Below are 6,011 nucleotides of genomic sequence, written 5' to 3' on the forward strand. Positions count from 1 at the left end.
ATTGGTTCGAAGAACCTCCAAAGCTTGTTCAGTGAGTGAGAAGCTGATCATTACTTATTTAAAAGCCTTCTTTTGATACAAACAGTCAGGGGTGTACTTTCAAGTTGTTTTGTTGTTTAAAAAACATATTGGGCTCTGTAAATTCACTTAGAAACTGTTCTCACTTAGAAACTTAATTTGCAAGTTTTGCAGCGATATTGGTCTCTATATTATGATAGAGGCAGGTTCTCTCCTACTAGTGATTACTATTCGAACATATTGTTAACAAAGTTTCAAAAGTATTTTCAACTCTCAGTCGGCGCCTTCCTCGTGCATTTCTGAATATCGTCTTGAGAAATTGGGTCTTTCCTATTACAACCTTCATGAAATTTTAATTCTTCATTATGACACTGTTTTAGTAATAAGGGGTTAAAGGCGCTTTACCCTTTTCTAAACTGGGGGTAGGAGAGAGGTATAATGGGAGAGACTTGGTAAGTAGAGGCACAGGGACACTTAGCAAGTCAATTATACTATAATTGTGTTATATTATCTTTAAAATCATTGAATATATTATCCATTGAGTTTGATTGTTTGTTACTACCCTCATGCTGTTCATAATTTTCAATTTTTCAAATCTTATTTAAAAAATAAATTAATTCATTTTTACCAAATCTGTTCATCTGTTGTAACCATCTAAATGTTTTATCTGCTAGCCTGGCAAAAAAACTTGGAGAACAGCATTGTACATCCAAATTCCATGTTGGAAGGTCTTCCATGCTGTAGCTGCAAGAGCATCGGTCGTTTATTGTTCCGAGCACCCTTGTGGGGGGAGGAACTATATACTCAAATGGGTTTTTTTTGTTCAGTCAATTTTGGCCGATCGATATATTCATCGTAGAGAAATGTGAGTGGTATCATTAAAAAGCTCGTCCAGCGTACAATTCAAAATTAAAATTTTTTTTTGAATTTCGTGTTTTTCGAAGACTTAAAGTTTGTGAACACGCGATATTTGCTTTATTTTGTTAACTTTTAGCAAAATTTTTGTTCAAATTAAGGCCTTATTATTATTTCAAAATTACATTTCACACAACAAATTGAAGCAATTTCGTGTTACCGATAGACTGATAAAAAGGCTAGTTCTGGTCTCTTGAAGAAGTTTACTATCAAAAAAATGTCGAATTCAATTTGAGAGCTGTTTTTTTAAGAAAAATATCCTATTTATTATTGTTTTTTATTCACTTAGAGACTAGTCACTTTTCATATCAAGGTTCTGTAAAGATCAGACTTATTTTATAGTCAACTGATACCCAATGAACAAAATATTCGTTTTCAGAGGAATCACTCGTGTTTTTTTTTACTTCGAATCTGTGTTTTCGAAATTTTTAACGAAATTTTGATTTTCTTTCAAGATTTCACTATATTTTGGGAGTCCTATGGCATAGACTCGCTAACTAAAAGTGCCATCGACTTCCTACTGTGCATTAAGTAAACCTGTATAGTGCTTTGAGTGGACAGCTATTGGCTGCTAAGACTATAAAAATCAATTTTTTGATTTTTTTTATAGCTGCGAAGCTGTAAGCTGAGCGTAGCTATATTGCGGTGATCTTGGTTTTTTTTTGTTTCGTCGTCTGACGCTTTTTTTCGTTTTACATTTGTTCACGCAGCAAAGCTGAAAAAGTCAAATTTTCTGAATGACTTCCTCCTCTCACTAACGGCATTTGCGCGCGTGACGTCATTTCTCACTCGCTTTAGCGAAAGTTTTTAGGTTATTTGCGTGATTAGATTTTGATCATACATGACTTACCTCACTCGATAAAATGACTTTTGCACTTTAAAACTTAAGTTTAATTTGAATTTGTTTAAGGTCAAAGGAACTCATATGTGCAGTAAAGGTCCCTAATAAGAGGCTTCTGTGGAATGAATTTTAACAAGCTTTATTAATTTATCGCTGAATGTTTTTTAGCCTAGATTTTTGAGCGGCGTCAATTTTTTTTCAATTTAGATCTGTATCTGTTTCTATCTCTATTATATGGCACGCAGGTCTATTCTTTCGCAGCTATTCCGGCAATCTGCCGGCGGCTATGTTTTTTTTATAGCTGCGATGCTCTAAGCTGAGCGTAGCTATATTGCGGTGCTCTTGGTTTTTTTTTGTTTCGTCGTCTGACGCTCTTTTTTCGTTTTACATTTGTTCACACAGCAAAGCTGAAAAAGTCAAATATTCTGAATGACTTCTTCCTCTCACTAACAACATTTGCGCGCGTGACGTCATTTCTCACTCGCTTTACCGGAGGTTTTTAGGTTATTTGCGTGATTAGATTTTGATCATACGTGACTTACCTCACTCAATAAAATGACTTCTGCACTTTAAAATTTGAGTTTAATTTGAATTTGTTTAAGGTCAAAGGAACTTATATATGCAGTTAAGGTCCCTAATAAGAGGCTTCTGTGGAATGAATGTAACAAGCTTTATTAATTAATCGCTGAAAGTTTTTTAGCCTAGTTTTTTGAGCGGAGTCGATTTTTTTTCAATTTAGATCTGTATCGGTTTCTATCTCTATTATATGGCACACAAGTCTATTCTTTTGCAGCTATTCCGGCAATCTGCCGGCTATGTTAATCGTTATTAAACTTATTTTTATGAACAGTAAGTCAGTGTCAGCAATGACAAGACCACCTTTCTTTTTAATGCAACCATATTTAATATCGTAGGTGGTTTTATTTGAAAACTATTAGTTTTCGGACTTCAATAACACGAGTTTTCATAATTTAAAAAAATTAGGATTTTTTTAATAATTTTAATTGCTTTTGAAATATTTTCCCATCATCCTTATATTGATAGTTCCCATTGGCTTAAAAATACGGCGAATGGATCAGAGATAATGTTTTCAGAGCAAAGATTATGGTTTAATTGGCTTCGACACTTTCTTCTGGAAAATTTGGCTGAATTTTTGTTGGTTTTTGCCTGTATTTGTCGTTGTCTTCATAATCATAGGACTTATTGTGATGTGTTATCGATAATATATTGATTGAAAATATCCCACTCTTCCCATCGAGGCATAAGGTAGCATATTTTTTGGAGTTCCTTGAAAGCTCTTGAGTTTAGTGGCTGTTAAGACTTCAAAAATAATTTTTAACCTTTTTTGACATTAAGCAAAATTAAACTTATTTTCGTGAACTGTAAGTCAATCGCAGTAATAAAATGGCCTCTTTTTTGCAACTGCACTTAAAACGAATCTGGTTAGCTGTTTTATCTTCTAACTATTGGTTTTATGAATTCGATGCCACGAGTTCTCATAATTTTTTTTAAAAATTTTTGGATACATTTTGTAATTTTGATTACCTTTCATTTTTTTATCACAGTATTCTAATATTGATAATTCCCAGTGGCTTAGAGAAGATTTTCAGTTAATCATAGATGAAGTTCGCAGAGAAAAGTATATGATTCAAATGGCTCTGACACTTTCTTACACTTTCCTACTGAATTTTTTGGGTTTTGCATGCTTTTTTTTCATTATCATAAGACTTATTGTGATGTCTTTTTGACGACTTAAGATTGACAAACGTCCTTATTTTCCTATCTGGGAATAATTTTGCGTTTTTATGGACTTCCGCTGAGAGCTACTGAATTGAGTGGCTGTTAACACTTTCTAAAAAAATTTTCGAAATTTTTGTGAACGCTAATCTCTATTAAGCCATTGCTATTAAAAATTGTGAAAGAAAATTTTTTACCGAAAGTTAATAGGGTTTACACTTTCTCGCTCAATTTCTGAAATTCTTCATGTAGTCTTGAATTGCTGACTGGTCTTATAGGCTTCTAAGTAAGGATTAAATGAATGATGTTACTCAATGCAGTCAGTTTATAGCGAATGGTTTTAAAGTTCATGATATTATTCGTTTTCGAAGACTTTTTTTAATTTTCAGTTTTTGTTCTTTTCGTCAACTTGTAATTTATTCTCATCACTGAGAGATTCCGTCCGATTCATTGTAATTGAAAAACCACTTTTCCATTGAAATCTTGCCGTAACTGATGTTTTGTTTGTTGGACAATATGCGTTGTCATATAAGTTTTGTGATTGGTCAATATTTGTGTTTCTTTTTGTCTTCTTTTAGCAGATTCGCTAAAAAAATTTGTGTTTTTGCTAACTTTGTCTTTTTTTTCTCGTAGTCTTTCTAAAGGCAGTTCTTCTGAGCGCTGTAATGAGGCGTAGTGTTGTGTATTTCAATTAGTAGTTCGGTTGTGTAACGATTTTTTTAAACTCAAACATCTATTTTTAGGTCTGTTTTTTTTTCTCGTAGTCTTTTTAATGGCAGAACTCGCGAGTGTTAATGGGGCATGGCATTATGTAATTCAATAGATAGTTAGGTTTTGTAACGTTGTTTTATTTCAAACATCTGTTTTTGTTATCTCTTCATTAGGTTGACAATTATGTCAAAAATGTAGATGAGCTCAGGTCGGAACATCATGTGCGAACGCACATTAACGAGCATCCTTGTTGATTCAAAAATTGTTTAAAAAAGTTGGCGTAATTTCAAAACTATAGGCTATAATCTGGTTGTATTAATTTTAACAAACTGAAGATGGGTTTTGGTTAACTATCCGCTTTTCACAACCTAATAGCTAGTTTGTATTGTTGATCTTTTTGGCAAATCTAATAGGACATTTTGAGTTATTGCTCTCAAACGAAGTTCTATTAATTATATTAGCCCTCTCAGTCTTTTTAGTGATTTCTCGCATAAATTTTTCTCTCTGGCTCTTAATATGCAATTTATCTCGGTATGCACAGATTATCAACAAATAATCATTTGTTTGCATAGCATATAATCTTGACCATTCATAAACTTTTGTTCACTTCCTAAGTTTTTTCAAAATCACAGAATAATTTACATCAATAAGCTTGTTTCTGAATAAGATAACTTTTATGAGCGATTTCCTAAAGTATATAAAACAAGAGGTCAGTTCAATGTCCTTTACGCACTGCTGAAATTTAAATCAAGAGTGCTCATTTAGTGCAATTATTGGTACATCTTGGTGCTGGAGTTTTTTTACCAGTTTGGTTTATTGCCCAGTTTTAATCACAATGCTGAAATAACGTTAAACAATTATAATTTACTATTTCATAACAACGGAGTAATAAACCAAACTGGTAAAACAATACTCCAGCAACAAGATGTACCAATAATTGAACTAAATGAGCACAGCTGGTGGTTCAGTTGTTTAGGAAGCTTTCATTGATATCATATGCAATAAAATTGTATAAACTTTAACTTCAAAAATATCGAGATACCATACAACTGCCCAAATCTCTGAAATTATCCCGACAGCGAAGAGTTGCCTAACATTTGAATAATTTATTTCATTTTTGAAAGTTATTTCAGTTTTTGATAAATTTCAATTTTTATTGTGAAGTGAAAGCTCCGTGAAAGCGTGTAACAGAAGCAGAAGCAACGTTGTGAACATTGAGATCTCAATTTTGAGCATACCTTTATTTGGTTTGCTTGGTTTGAAAAAGTAGACAACATTTTCTTGATGATATTATCATTGTTTCCTGGTAATAACACGGAAGATTTTTTTGCTCAGAGATCGTTTTATTAGAAGGAAGGCATTGATATAATAAGAGTGCTGCTATGATTGATCGCAGGAAGTTTGATAATAGCTGAATAAATGTTTATATCAATTCGTCAGATATGGAGCAGTGTTTTGATATTTGGTAAAAGTCCAATCGTCGTCCTGCTCTCTCTGTGATAGCATCTTGAACACTCTTAACATGGTCTCACCATTGCCAACTTGAAGTTGCTCTTTAATGTAATACTGTATTTCTGGTGGCGCGTTTTTGTATGAATTGTGTGTCGTAATGCTTGTCATTTCGCGATTATCTGAGTTGAGTAATGCGTTTGGGAATGGTGGGCCAATTAATGCATACAGAAGAACGGCTGAAAAATCAAGAATTTGTAAAGTCTTACGAAAGTCGCATTATTGTAATTCTTAAACTACATTTAGAAAAATTTAATAACTACATTTAGAGAAAGCTTTT

This window comes from Convolutriloba macropyga, chromosome 2, assembly GCF_964194025.1.
Source record: "Convolutriloba macropyga chromosome 2, txConMacr16.3, whole genome shotgun sequence".
Taxonomy (NCBI): Eukaryota; Metazoa; Xenacoelomorpha; order Acoela; family Convolutidae; genus Convolutriloba; species Convolutriloba macropyga.